At 43.7% G+C, this 15,143-nt stretch overlaps 1 protein-coding gene across 3 annotated transcripts in view; it reads left to right on the top strand.

Moving 5' to 3' along the window:
* Positions 1–5,683: 5,683 nt before the first annotated feature.
* The window catches only part of RERE (arginine-glutamic acid dipeptide repeats), a 426,753-nt gene continuing 417,293 nt past the window's right edge, over positions 5,684–15,143 (top strand). For all 3 annotated transcript variants that reach the window (XM_060013632.2, XM_060013629.2, XM_060013619.2), the window contains exon 1: positions 5,684–6,138. The gene's annotated coding sequence lies outside the window, so the exon portion shown is untranslated. The remainder of the gene's footprint in view (positions 6,139–15,143) is intronic.

Raw genomic sequence — 15,143 nt, 5'->3', positions numbered from 1 at the left:
CTGTGCGACTTTTCAATCACCGCAAGTGGTCAGAAGTCAGATTTGGGGTTTAGATCTCATCCAAAAGGCACCCTTGTGCCCTCGGACAGCACACTGTGACACTGGCTGGCTAAGCGTGACTCAGAGGAGAGAACGCTCCACTGGTCAACAGACCCGCTTCTACTCTGGCTGAAAGAAAATTCATCTAGTCTGGGGTTGAATTGAGAACCTTAATTGCTGTCCACAATTAGGCATGTCCAAACAAAGGAAGAAGGTTTCCGATTTTGATCCTTTTTTGGGGGTGGGGGAAAGGCTGTTTCCCTTTTGCATGTGTTTGCATGCATGACATATGCCTCCTGCAATTTGCAGTAAGCCCCCAATACTCACCCACTGCTCCATTCCAATTCAGTGCAGGGATTTTCAAAGGCTACCACGGCTTACTTATTCGGCCTGAGGAAGAAGGCTAAGTATAAACCCACTGTGGGTACGTGAGTGCTGAGCGCCTGCAGAAAGAGGGGCTGCTGTGGGGAGTAAGTAGCCAGCACTGCTGGTGGCTAGACCGAAAGGTGCAGTGGTGGGTGGGGTGAAGCTCATTATTGGCTGGTATTTGCACTACATAAACTTGGAAGGCAAATTCAAAGAAAAGGCCTAGAAACAAGCTTCCGTCTGTTACCAAGCTTGATAAAGTACCATAGTGTCGCTTAAGGCATTTCAGGGGAAAATAATTTACTTTTTCTAAGGCTTGAGTACTTCTGATGAATTACGAAGGCCAGTTACTGGCCATACGTTCAAAGAATTTGAATTTTTTTTTAATGATAAAAATTATACATGCTTGATACGAACAGAAAAAAAATTTAAAAGAACAGAGTTGAATGAAGTCAAAAGTCAGTCTCCTGTTCCCTCCTTGTTTTCTGTTCCACGCCTGGTGGATAAGTTTCCAGACGTTTTGAAGCAGATACAAATTTGTCCTTTTTAAAAATACAAATGGAATTATACTTTACATAATTGTTCTGTGACTGGCTTTTTTCATTTAACTCTGAATCCCAGCTACCATTCATTATCAATTCAGATTTACCGCATTCTTCTTGAAACTTGTAAGGTATTCCGTTGTATGTTTGTACCATAGTTTATTTAAACATTTTTTGTTGATGGATGTTTGGCTTTTCCCAGGTTTTCACTATAATAAATCATGTTAGAAGTTTTTTTTTCTTGCAAGCCTTTTTGTATATATTTTTGTACACTTGTGCAAGACTATTTGTAGAATGGCTTTCTAGAGGCAGAGTCGCTGGGTCAGAGGGTATGGGTATTTAAGATTTTCACAGATCGTGCCAAACTGTGTTCTAAAAAATGGAACGATTACATTTTTACCAACAGTGCAGCAGAGTGCCTGTTTTCCCATATTCTCATCAATACTTTTGAAAAAAAAAATTCCTGAGGTGATTTTAATTTGCATTTATTTCATTATGAGTGTATGTTTATTGAACACATTTTTTTCTGAGACTTTTTTGTTCATATATTTGTCTGTTTTTCCATTGATTTTTTTTCCGACGACAGATTTGTGGGAGCCTGTGTATTAAGGAAGTCAGCCCTTTATTATAGGTGTTGAAAATATTTTCCCTCCGTTTGCTTGTTTCTTGCGCTGCTATGGTGTTTTTTATGCTTTATAGTGATATGAAATATTCATGCAGCAAAATTTATTGGTATTCTTCCTTTATGACCTCTGGGCTTCCTGTCATGCTTAGAAAAAACTTCCTCAATCCATGATTTGAAAAAGTTTTAGTATTCCTCTAATACTTTTATTGTTTCATTTTTTAAAAATAATAAAATAGCCGACATATACAAAAGAATAAACATAACCTATATGTGGGTTATAGAGGACAATAATAAAATAACCACTAAACTCAACCTAAGAAATAATGGTTTAGTGGCTTCAATTTTTACATTAAAAAAATCCATTTATAATTTGGGAGAAGGGGTTTAGGAATAATAGGAATCTAGTTAAAAATGTTTTGTTTTTCTGTGTTGCTTTTGTTTTCCCATATAGCTATCTGATTACCCAACATCATTTATTAAATAATCCTTTCAAAAAATAAATAAATAAATAAATAAATAAATAAATAAATAAATAATCCTTTCTTTTTTTCTCCTGGCTTCTTTTTTTTTTTTTTTTTTTTTGCGGTACACGGGCCTCTCACTGTTGTGGCCTCTCCCGTTGCAGAGCACAGGCTCCGGATGCGCAGACCCAGTGGCCATGGCTCACGGGCCCAGCCGCTCCGCGACACGTGGGATCTTCTGGGACCGGTGCACGAACCCGTGTCCCCTGCATCGGCAGGCGAACTCTCAACCTCTGCGCCACCAGGGAAGCCCATCTCCTGGCTTCTTTTAAATAATGGTATTACATCTCTGATGTGACTTCTATATACAAATTAAATTGCTTCTACCTGTATTAAGATATATAAAACTAACGAAAGTCCTTCCTGATGTTTTCAGATTCAGATAAGTGTTCTCCATATTCTAAAGCTTGCTAAAAAGAAAATAATGAAACTTTCTCTAATTTCATAATGGGAAAAAATCCCACTGGATATTTGAACTCTTTCACCTTGAGCAAGTTGTTTAACTTCTCTAAGCCCCAGTTTCTTGACCTTTAAAATGGAGATAATAATAATACACATCATGGGCTGCTGTCAGGACTAAGTGGGCTGAGAAAGCAACATGCTTTGCCTGGCACTTGGAACATAATAACCTTTCAATCAATGGTTTAATCGTTGTTCTTGTTACAGTGTATTGTTATTACCTTATCAGTCTCTTAGTTCCTTGGAAGAAAGCCTGTATTCTCTGGCTTTATAGTTGGACTACAATTCTTGCATGTGATTGTTATAGTTAAAAAGGTCTAGTTTGCTAATTTTTGGCCCAATACCATAATATTATGCTTTATAACGATGTGAAATTTGGAGACTTCTAAATCTACATTAAAAAAAAAACTAAATGAAAAGGATGTCAGTCCCTAGTACTAGGTAAATATAGTTTCCTGATCTTGAGAACCTTTCTCTTCCCTGCTGAATGGCACTGTAGGATCCACGGGCATCACCTTGGAACTGTCATCCATTCCTCCACCATGGAGCTGAACCTTTCTTAGAAATAGTACTCCTGGGAATGCAGATTTTGGTGGAAACTGAAGCCATCTAACTAATGCACTTTACCCTTCATTATTTCCAAACTGATGTGGAATAGTTCCATCTGAGAACCGTTTACTGAATTTATTATGCTGTAAAATTCAGTTCTCACATATTAGATAGATAAGGCGGTACTAACTAGTTTTCCCATTTCATAGCTGAAGGAATTGCAGCAGACAGGATTTTTCCTGCTGAAAGTTACTCAGAAAGGTAATGGCAAAGACCCATTTGATTTTAGATCCCTTGGGTCACAGTCCAATAATATCTACTAGTCCTATCATTTAAAAAAAATCAATTAATTAGGGCTTCCCTGGTGGCGCAATGGTTGAGAGTCTGCCTGCCAATTCAGGGGACGCGGGTTCGAACCCTGGTCTGGGAAGATCCCACATGCCGTGGAGCAACTAGGCCCGTGAGCCACAACTACTGAGCCTGGGCGTCTGCAGCCTGTGCTCCGCAACGGGAGAGACCACAACAGTGAGAGGCCCGCGCACCGCGATGAAGAGTGGCCCCCGCTTGCCGCAACTAGAGAAAACCCTCGCACAGAAACGAAGACCCAACACAGGCAAAAATTAAAAAAAATAATTAATAAAAATAATTAATTTTTATTAATTTAAAAAAATTTTTGGCTGCCTTGGGTCTTAGTTGCTGCGCTCAGGCTTTCTCTAGTTGCGGCGGGCGGGGGCTACTTTTCAATGCGGTGCGCGGGTTTCTCATCGCGGTGGCTTCTCTTGTTGCCGAGCACGGGCTCTAGGCGTGTGGGCTTCAGTAGTTGTGACATGCAGGCTCAGTAGTTGTGGTGCACGGGCTTAGTTGCTCCGTGGCATGTGGGATCTTCCCGCGCCAGGGCTCGAACCCATGTTCCGTGCATTGGCAGGTGGATTCTCAACCACTGTGCCACCAGGGAAGCCCCCTATCATTTTTTAAACTGTTGGATGTGGGAAACTGCAATCTGAATAGATATTGCAAAGAGAAAATTATCACTTCATTTTAAATAGATGAGTGAATTATTTTGCACTATGTTCTATCCCTTAATTATTCTATTATATACAGATCTGAACTCCTTCAGGAAGAGTGTGTGATACAAGGACTCCAATAAGCATTTATAGTGTATTAACAAACTAACAATAGGTTGATGATTCACCCTGGATTCATGCCAGGGTCTGTGAAAGAACTCAATAAGCATGATATGCATTTCAAAAACTGCTAATCATAATTAAAAATTCCAAACCCTTCAATCCTATAAATTATGTTAAATAGAATATGAGCATTTGTCCTGCCCCTCACTCCCCTTATAGCATTGTAGACCCTGTGATTATCAGTTTTTGGGAAAGTGGGACACAATACAATGTTTTTCACAGAAAAGGTGATACTTGGATTTTTTTTTTTCAAACTTACGGCATAGAGTTTTATACACGCCGCTCTTTCCGAAATCCTCTGTGTGTCTGTGTTCCTTCTTTATTCCTTGATGAGAATTTTCAGGCTTTTCATCTTTATACTTTTTTTCAAATAAGCAGTGCAATCTACCAATTTCTTTTTTTCTTTAAATAAATTTATTTATTTTATTTATTTTTGGCTTAGGTTTTCATTGCTGCCCGCAGGCTTTCTCTAGTTGTGGTGAGTGGGGCTACTCTTCATTGCGGTGCGAGGGTTTCTCATTGCCGTGGCTTCTCTTGTTGAGGAGTATGGGCTCTAGACACTTGGGCTTCAGTAGTTGTGGCACGTGGTCTCAGTAGCTGTGGCCTGCGGGCTTTGGAGCGCAGGCTCAGTAGTTGTGGCATACAGGATTATCTGTTCCCCGGCATGCGGGATCTTCCTAGACCAGGGCTAAAACCCACGTCCCCTTGCATTGGTAGGCGGATTCCTAACCACCGCGCCACCAGGGAAGCCCCTACCAATTTCTATTTTCTTTTTCTATTTAATCTTTACCATAGACTTATTTTGAAGACGTTGATATGCATCAGAATTTCGAGTCTTTGAGCGAATCGTTCGAACCCACTCCAGGTCCCCCCAGGGATATGAATCCGCATCTTAAGTGGCTGAAAAGGCAAACCGTGACCCTGGTAATAACAGGAGCACTGGGCTCCAGCCAATCCCGCCCCTGGGACCTGCCCGCTGCGCGCCGCGGCCCGGGACCCGCACAAAGACACGGCCGGCGGGGAACCCAGCCCACCGCCAGGCCACCTCCTGGAGCGCGCGCTCAAGCCGGGCCGCCGCGGAGCCAGAGCTCTGCCGCTCCCCTCCTTCTTTTCTGCTCATTTTATTAGAAAGAGGAGAAAAAAAAAAAAAAAAAAAAAAAAAAAAAAGAGAGAGAGAGAGAAAGAGGGAGAGCGAGCAAGCTCAGTCTCAAAGAAGTCCTGCCCCTTCGCCCGCCCTCCGCCTCCCATTGGCCCGGCCTCCTCATGCGTCACGCCGGGCCTCGCCAATGGTGAGGCGCGATACTGCGAGGTGGGCCGGGCCCGAGCGCGGAGTGGGCGGTGGGTCGGTACAGCAGCCCCGCCGCGGCTCGGCCACCATAGCCGAGGCGCCGCCGCTCCTACAGACGCTCGCGAGCCGTTCCCCGCGCTCGTAGCCTCCTCTTCCTCCCGCACGCCCGAAACGCTCGCCCGGCTCGGGTCTCGCCCCCGCCTCCGCGCTTCTCTCCCCTCGCTCGTCTCCCACATTGTCTCTGCCTCGTTTTCTCTCCTACTTGAGGGGGAAAAAAATACACCATCATCCTCCGGGAGCCCCCTCGCCCTCAGAAAAACAAAACCAGACATGAGCCTTGGCTCCCGTTCCTGAAGGACTGGCCGAGCGCGGAGCCTGGTGGAGCCCGCACGAAAGGTCACGGGAGAGAAGCCCACGCAGCCCCCGGCTCTGTCCCCGCGGCCGGCCAGCCCTCGGCCCGAGCCCGGCGGCCCCAGACCCGCGGGCCTCCCGCCCCGTCCCCCCACTTTCCCAGGAGCCGTTCGAACACACCTCCGTTGATGGTGTAGCGCGTCCGGGGGAGGTAAGTCTCCAAGTTGCCCGCGCGCGGCGTCTGCCCGCTGTTGTGGCCCCTCGTCCTGGGCCCGGGCGTGGGGCGGGCCGAGGGCTCGGCATGGAAGCCCGGGTCCCGGGTGGGGGCCGCGCACGGCCGGGGCGGGCGGGAATAAAGGGCCGGGGGCCGCTTGGCCCTGTGCGGGCCAGGTAGCTGTCCCTCTCACCCGCTGACCCCTGCTCTTTCATTGCTGCTTAGTCCTGCTCTGGTTTGACTTGTCTGAGGTTAAACTGTTTCATGTGACTAAATCATGGGCTGAACTGGGGGGCGGGGGGCGGGGAGGCGCGGAGGGAGAAGTCCAGGACAGAAACTGAATTTCTTGAATGTTTGTGGATTTGGGGGTCTTGGGGGTTGGACTTTTCTTAAAGTCTCATTTTCACGTTAGGGGAAGATACTCTCTTTGTGTTCGAAATCTCTAGTCCTTTGCTCTGTGTGGTTCTTGAATTTTAAAACCAAAAATCACTTGCGGCAGCAGAGGATTCTTACTATCATGTTTTAGTTCAGCTCTCTGAAGGAGAGTGGCTTTTATTTTTTTAGTAGTAGTATATTTTTTAGGGTTTTGGAAAGAAGAAAAAGTAGTTTTACATAGATCATGTGTTGGGAGGGAGAAAGTATTGCAGGTTTCCTTTGAAACTGGTTGCTTGAGAAGTTGTTGAAAGGAAAACAAAATGATTCATTGTTGAATTGTCATTTTCCTCTGCCTCTTTTCCAAGGTTTGCTTACAGTTTTTTCTGGATTACAGACTTCAAACATTGATTTAAGCAAAATGTGTCCTTGAGAAAATGGGTGCTTTAAATGTTTCAGTATGTGTTGCTATTTTAAGGTACATTTAGAAAGTAGTTTTGTATGAATCCTGAAATAGTTTTCTCCAAAGCAATTTTTTAAACACAAAAAAGATAACTAGTAAAAGGGTAACTCGGTGAATTGCACAACAAACATTTTAATGTAACACAAATTAACACGTCCTATGTTTAGATTTGAAGCAGTTTCCATAATTGCTTTCCATTTAAAGAGAGACCTTTTTGTCTGGTGTACACTGGTTTCTGTAGTCTCAGTCTGTTGGGGGAGGGGAGAGAGGATGGATTTATACAATAGTAAAATCATCTTTGGGTAGCTATTTCCTTTCCTCTATTTGCTTGCTGAGTTAATTCCACCGTAAATTATGAACCAGTTTGGATTTCGATGGCCTAGGCTGGATGGGAAGCTGGCCTCCAGCTCTCCTTGTTGAGGTCGAAGGGAAAAAAGGCAGAGGCAGACACACACACACACACACACACGTACACACACACACACACAAAATACCAGGCAGAGGGCTCATTGTTCTTCCATACACACATTCATTCTCTCTCTCCCATATTTGGGACTAGGTTTGCACAGACAAACACAGCTCTTTTTGGGAGAGGGGAGAGGAGATGGAGGAAGGGTGGGTGCTTTTCTTCTTCAATTTTCTTCACCCATCTTCTGTCTGGCCTTTTTTTGCAACCTTGTTGAGAGGCAGAAGAGTACGTCAGAAACTAAAGGACACTCAAAAACATGTTCAGAGACTGCTCTTTTCCATCACCCCTTCTTGCCTTTGCAGCCCTGGTTTCTACTGTTCTTTCTTTTTTGTGCATGTGAAGATAAAATCCCTCGTTATATGTCGTGGCCTTATAGTCAGCTTTCGTATTCCTCATTGCCCCTGACTTTGTTGGAGACAGTGATTTGTTTAGTTGACTGTAACTGTAGTGAATGTGACCGGGGTCGTCTTTTCTAGGTAAAAGTAGATTGTCTCAGTTAAGATTATAAAGATTGTATTTGAGATTAATAGTTAGCAAAGTGTGTGTGTTTATGTTTTGACATATTGGTGGTGGTCTGTAGGTTTGATAAGACAGGTATACTGGCTGTTGAGCTCTCTGTGTTTTGTTTTGTATTGTTTTAAAAATCGGGGTTATAAGAAAAGATCTGGTTTTCTGCTTTTGGGGCTAATGTAGAGGCTTCCTGGAACGCTGGACAGGGAATAGGCTGAGAAGAGTACACCTGGGTTAGACCCAGCTCTGGGCCGAGGATGCAGGTTGGTGTGAATATTGTGGGTTGCAGAGTAGCGCCTTCTACTGGTTAATTGCCTTGAAGGATCCGGAGGAAGAGGATGGGAGAGGGGATTAACCTCTGAGGCCTAATGATTTTCTTTTGAACACTGTTGTAGTGCTTTCCTGCACATGCCACTTCCCTGAGCTACTAACACAGATGCTCTTTGACAGGCACGGCTGCACTGAGGCTTTTTACATTACTGGCTGTCTTGACATTAATTTGTTCTGTTATTAGAAGTATTTATACATTGTGACTTCCAAGGACTCTCTTTTATGAGAAATACAGTTTGCCTTGAAATATTAAAAAAGGTAAGGGGGCTTATTTGTGTTCTTGGTGTCTGAAACTCTACATACTCTAGCAGTCTTTTTATTTATTTATTTGGCTGCGCCGGATCTTAGTTGCAGCATGCAGGATCTTTAGTTGTAGCATGTGGGATCTAGTTCCCTGACCAGGGATTGAACCCAGGCCCACAGCACTGGGAACTTGGGAGTATTAGCCAGTGGACCACCAGGGAAGCCCCACACTAGCAGTCTTTAAAAAGTTTTCGGTATCATTAGTAAAAAGTCAAGTAGACCTACCCTATAGAAAAGAAAAATCCCAGCACTGGACCCAGCACTTTTCCCCCAAGATTTAATGGGGGTGGGAGGGGTGGGGGATGGAGGGGTAGGAGAGGAGCTCACTGAAATCAGCAGTTTTGCATATGTAATAGTGCTGCACTGCAGTAGTGTTTCCAAGAGTCATATAAACAAAATTAAGTCTGATAGGATAAATTGTTCTATGGACTAGAGTAAAAAAAAAATAAGAGTCAAGAGAAGATACGAAATGAGTATGTACAGATTAACACAGAAGGCCAAATTTCTGCTCAAAGGCTTCTAAACCAAGCTGTAGTTTCAGAGGTAATCTGCTTGATAAATACCTTGAAGAATTCTTATTATAATACGTCCTACCCATCTCAACTGTTTTAAGCGTAATGAACTGTTAGAGAGGTTTGCAGTGGCAAGGGGGATTCAGTGTAGAATAAACATCTTCTGTTCCAGACTGGCTGCTCTTAGGAATGTGATTTCTGATTCACTTTGCTTTCAAAGCTTAGAGTGTAATCTCTAAAGCTGTGGATCTTTTACAATGAAATGTGAACAGGTCAAATGTATTATTTATTCAGCAAGAGTAGAGTCAGGTAATTTCAATCCCCTATAGTCTCTGCCAATGTTTTGTTACAAGGTAACTAGAATAACTGAGAACCAATTCACAACAAGAAGGTAACCTAAATCAAGAAATAAATGCACCAGTTACTTTTTCAACTTTGACTTAATGGTTAGTCATAAAGTTTTTAAAAAGTGAGACAGTAATCATTGTCAGGTCCTGCAACAATTATATGTAATATTGAACAGAAATATGCCAGGTGCTGTAAACACACACACACGAATATGGCTTGTGCCCTTCTAAAAACCAGTGTATGTTGAATATTATTATGGATTTAGTAAGCACCCCTTGCTTTTAAAATTAGTTTTGACTCTCTAACATCTTGTTCAAATCTCAGTAATGAAAATTTACGTAGTAAAATCAGTCGTATATACCAAGTTCTTTGGGGAATTTTGTGGTTTTCTCCTAACTGCTTTTGGCAGCTTCTTTTGTAGTTGATTTAAAGGTTAAGGTAGCAGAGAATTCAGGTGTTTGAGTCATTAGTGTAGCACAGCTGTGAACTTCATTACACACACACACACACACCCCCTGAAACAATACACTATTGTCTGAGATAATCAGTTTCTGATAATGTGCTCTAGTTCGTTGTAGGGTTTTTCAACAACCAAGAATTTCTCTTAAATCATAGTTAAGTAATTGTTAATAATTAATATCTTGGTAATTATTCCAGATTTGTAGCTCTGCTTGTCCTAAGTGTGATTTTGGTGAGCCTGTTGGCTTGTGCTTAGTTTCTTGTCTAAGAGAGTGCTAGTGTTTTTTAAATAATGAGGAGAAAATGGTTAGGATTGCTTAAGACATTTTAGTGAACATTTGACCACAAATAACTCAAATATGCTGAAATACGAAATCTATTTTCTAGATTGGATTTTGTTTGGAATTGTGATTTGTATAACTTGTTGGTTTGGCAAGCAATGCAAGATGTAATATGTGTCTGTACGTTAGGTAACAAGGTCAGTAGGACTGCTAATACTGTATGAGGTTTTTTGGTAAGGTGACCTGTTTGTGCTAGTGTAAAATTGTTGTTTTTATTTGGTAAAATTTGCCAGTATGTCAGCAACATACTTAACTGTGGACTATTTCTTTATGTGGTTACGTTACAAAATGATAAGACTTCTAATTCATAGATCACTTGGTATTTGAGGAATTCTTACAGCCTATTTGTCTTGGGCTTTTGCAACAGAAGTTGAGGCTACGGGTCATATCCTGATTTTAAACTAGTTATATACATGTGACTTGTGAGGGTTTTGTACGAGGAGCAGAGAGTCTTCCAAGTCATTCTCACATATTGGGAAAAAGTGGAACAGAAATTTAAACTTCGAGAGGCCTCACGGAAGCACCACAGGTTCAGACGGGTCTTGTGGATGCCAGAATGCTGTTAGGGGTATGGACGCTGCCCAGCTTTAGTGACCCGATTACCGCGTTGCCGCCTCAGTGGGAAGCGTTTGTTACCGTATACCCTAGCGCCGGGGCAGTGTATGGATGTCCAGACTGTGTGTAGCATAAGGACACCATTCATAAGGGCACAGTGTTTGCGCTGTGGGCCTGGACTAACCTTAAGGAGAACTCGTGAGCAAGCATGGCCGTGCAACATCTCTAGGCAGAGTGTTGGAGCAGCACGGGAGAGCCCCTCCTGCAGAGACCCATTCCAGCACCCATGGCCATGGCCACGGTCACGCTCAGCAGAGACACCTACAGGTGTCCACTGGCTCCCAGAGGTCTGATTCCTGATGCCCTGACTTCTTTGGGGGGTGGGGAGCAGGAGGCGGGTGGAGTTGCCGTGGCACTTAGTGTGTGGCGTGAACACAACTGAGGAGGGTGAGCCAGCTGGAGTGTGGGCATGTGTCTGCATGTATGAATTCAGAGAAGCTGCCTGGGAGGCTCTGGAAACCTCTCCCTTCCTGGGCAGAACCTGGCTACTCTGGGGAAGTGTATCGACGCTAGAACAGCTTGGCTTGATTCCTCATGGGGTGGGTAGACTCTGGCCACTGATTTGAAGACATATTTGGTGTATGAAAACATCACTCAGGTGGATTTAAACTAGATGCTTCTGGGACTTCCCTGGTGGCACAGTGGTTTGGAGTCCACCTGCCAATGCAGGGGACACTGGTTCGATCTCTGGTCCAGGAAGATTCCGCATGCCACAGAGCAACTAAGCCTGCGAGCCACAACTGCTGAGCCCTCGTGCTGCAACTGCTGAAGCCTGCACGCCTAGAGCCCACGCTCTGCAGCAGGAGAGGCCACCGCAATGAGAAACCTGTGCACCGCAGGGAAGAAGTGGCCCCCGCTTGCTGCAACTGGAGAAAGCCTGTGCGCAGCAACGAAACCCAATGCAGCCAAAAACAATAAATAAATAAAAATAAATACATTTAAAAAAAGAGAAAAAATTAAAAAAAAATAAACTAGATGCTCCTTATTAAAGGCAGAGCCTGTGTTCCTCCTGCCCATTCACTCCTCTTTCCCTTCCCTCTCCCTTTCTGGGTGGGTCATTGAATGTGACTGAAGGGGCATCACCTGGCTGAGATCCTGCTGTCTCTGGCAGGGCCATCACATAAGGTTGTTCAGGTTGAACAATAATAACTTAAATTTCTTATTGAAGAAAGGTGTTCTTTTCCTGCACAAGGCACTAAACAGCCAGAGCTTGCCCACCTAATCTTCTACTCTTCACTCAACTGCTTTATCTCTGGTTTCTTCGTGTCTTTGTCCCTCTGCTTCCACTTCCACTGAGGACACTTGTTTTTTTTTTGGTACACGGGCCTCTCACTGTTGTGGCCTCTCCTGTTGCGGAGCACAGGCTCCAGACGCGCAGGCTCAGCGGCCATGGCTCACGGGCCCAGCCGCTCCGCGGCATGTGGGATCTTCCCGGACCGGGGCACGAACCCGCGTCCCCTGCATCGGCAGGCGGACTCTCAACCACTGCGCCTCAAGGGAAGCCCAGGACTCTTAATATATTTAACATTTCCCAAGAAAGAAGATCTGATAGGTTGTTAGTTATCATCACTGTTGGTAAAGGGTTTGGGATCAGACCGCCTCTTAAGCTACCTGCCTACCTTCTAGATGGCGGGGTGCTCACACCAGCTCTCATGAGGTGCACAGTAGGAGCTGAGGGGATGGAAGGCATTCTGAGCCATGGCCTATGGAAAGGAAATTTATTTTCTTCTTTTCTATCCTATCACGTTTTTTCCATCTTCATTTTCCCTGACATCTGGTGCAGCTGTTGTTGCTTTTGATAGCTTATCTAAGTTTATTTTCCTTTAAGAAACTGTACATAATCATCAGTGGTAGTCAGTTATGTTCTCTTTTTTAGGTGAGGTCATTTTTTTGCATTTGTCTTGTTTTATTTCCTATGAATCTCCTCATCTACTTGTCTACCTACCTGCTTACCCAATTTGGTGTTTCCCAAACTATATTCATGGCATACTAAAATGCTGCAAGTATTTTAACTGTTCTAAGGTCAAATAAATTTATAATGCATATTAGCACCCTAAAGCCTTAAAAACTTAGGACTGTGGTATGTAGAGGGTTTTTGTTTGTTTGTTTTTCCCTTCCCCAAAGAATACCTGTGATGTTTTAATGAGAACCACTATTCTGTAGAACAGTTTGAGAAACACATGTGAAGCTAATCCTTTCTTAATCAAGTGGCTTGTCCTTTTTTCCTTAATAATGAAGAAGTCAGTTCTGGGTGTTACTGTTATAGTGCTTTGCCACTCTCTACTGTTTTTCTTCAAGCAAGTTTTCCACTTCAGTCTTTCCAAGGGTACAACATAACTACTATTTGCACCTTATACATTTGTCATTCTGGAGTTACTTTTGATTGTTGCATCTGTTATCCCTCATTCCATCTTGTAATCAGGTCAAATCAATATTTTTCTTTTTTACCCTGCTCCAGTAGCTATACTCTTCTTTTTTTTTTTTTTTTTTTTTTTTTTGCAGTACGCGGGCCTCTCACTGTTGTGGCCTCTCCCGTTGTGGAGCACAGACTCCGGACGCGCAGGCTCAGCGGCCATGGCTCACGGGCCCAGCCGCTCTGCGGCATGTGGGATCTTCCCAGACCGGGGCACAAACCCGTGTCCCCTGCATCGGCAGGCGGACTCTCAACCACTGCGCCACCAGGGAAGCCCCCAGTAGCTATACTCTTATTCAAGATATAATCACTTCATTTTTGGATAACTGCAGTCAATTGTATAAGCACTAGTCTTTTTACAAATAATAAACAAAAACAGGTACTTAACTATGCAGTTCACTGAAGTAAGCCTTATAGGCATGTAAAGATGAAGAGAGCAGCCTTCTAGAAATTTTCTCTATACTGGCCATCGGTGTACATTTAACTGTTAGAAGATAAAGGTAAGTGTTTTAGGGGATAAACAACAAGGTTCTACTGTATAGCACAGGGAACTATATTCAGTATCCTGTGATAAGCCATAATCGAAAAGAATGTGAAAAAGAATATACATAAATGTATAATGGAATCACTTTGCTGTACAACAGAAATTAACACAACATTGTAAATCAACCATACTTCAATAAAATTAAAAAAAAGGTATTTTAGAGACACAAAATATTCTGGGGTTGTATTAGTTATGTATTGCAGCATAACAAATTACCTCAAAACTTGGTGACAGCACAGTAAAATTCATTATCTCACAGTTTCTGTGGTCAGTAGTCTGGGAGTGGCCTAGTTGAGTGGTTCTGGCTCAGAGGTCTCTCCTGAGGTTGCAGTTAGGATGCAGCTGGAGCTGCCATCATCTGAAGGCTTGATCGGGGCTGGAGGCTCCGCTTCCAAGTGACTCACTCACTGGGCTGTGGGAAGAAAGGCCTCTGCAAGAAGCCTTGGTTGCTTGCCACATAGACCTTTCCATATGGTTACCTGTATGACCTCATTACATGGCATTTGGCTTCCCCCAGAATGAGAGGAGGGAGGGGAAAGAGAGAAAGCGAGGAGGAAGTTTTTTATGGCTTCGTCTCAGAAGTCACACACTGTCACTTCCATCACTTCCATTAGTTAGAATCAGGTCACTAAGTCCAGCCCACAGGCAAAGAGAAGGGAGTTAAGATGCAGCTCTTGAAGGGAGGAGTATCAAAGAATTTGTAGATTTTAAAACTACTACAGGGGGGGCTTCCCTGGTGCCTCAGTGGTTAAGAATACACCTGCCAATGCAGGGGACACGGGTTTGAGCCCTGGTCTGGGAAGATCCCACATGCCACGGAGCAGCTAAGCCTGTGTGCCACAACTACTGAAGCCCGCACGCCACAACTACTGAAGCCCTTGTGCCTATAGCCCGTGTTCCACAACAAGAGAAGCCACCGCAATGAGAAGCCCATGCACTGCACCGAAGAGTAGCCCCCCCCCTCACTGCAACTAGAGAAAGCCCACGTGCAGCAACGAAGACACAATGCAGCCAAAAATAAATAAATAAATAGATTAAGAAGAAAAGCTATCACAGGGATTCAAAGGAGAGAGATACAGAAGATTAAAAAAAGCCTTCCCCTTTGATTAGTTATCTTCAAGCAGTGCTTTACTTTAACTAGCAGGTAGTTGCTGGTTCTAAGAGGAGAGAGATGTGACCATAACCTCACATTATTCATCTTCTCTCTCTGCCTTTGTTGAGATATCATTTATTTCCTACCTTCTTTCTGTTGTTGTTCCATCAGATTTCATCTATTTCAGTTAAAACTGTGCTTAGGACACACTGCCTTAAGTTGTTTTGGTT

The sequence above is a fragment of the Delphinus delphis genome, chromosome 1, assembly GCF_949987515.2.
Source record: "Delphinus delphis chromosome 1, mDelDel1.2, whole genome shotgun sequence".
NCBI classification, from domain to species: domain Eukaryota; kingdom Metazoa; phylum Chordata; class Mammalia; order Artiodactyla; family Delphinidae; genus Delphinus; species Delphinus delphis.
The sequence above is the reverse complement of the archived record's forward strand: the minus strand, read 5'-3'. Positions and strand labels throughout refer to the sequence as shown.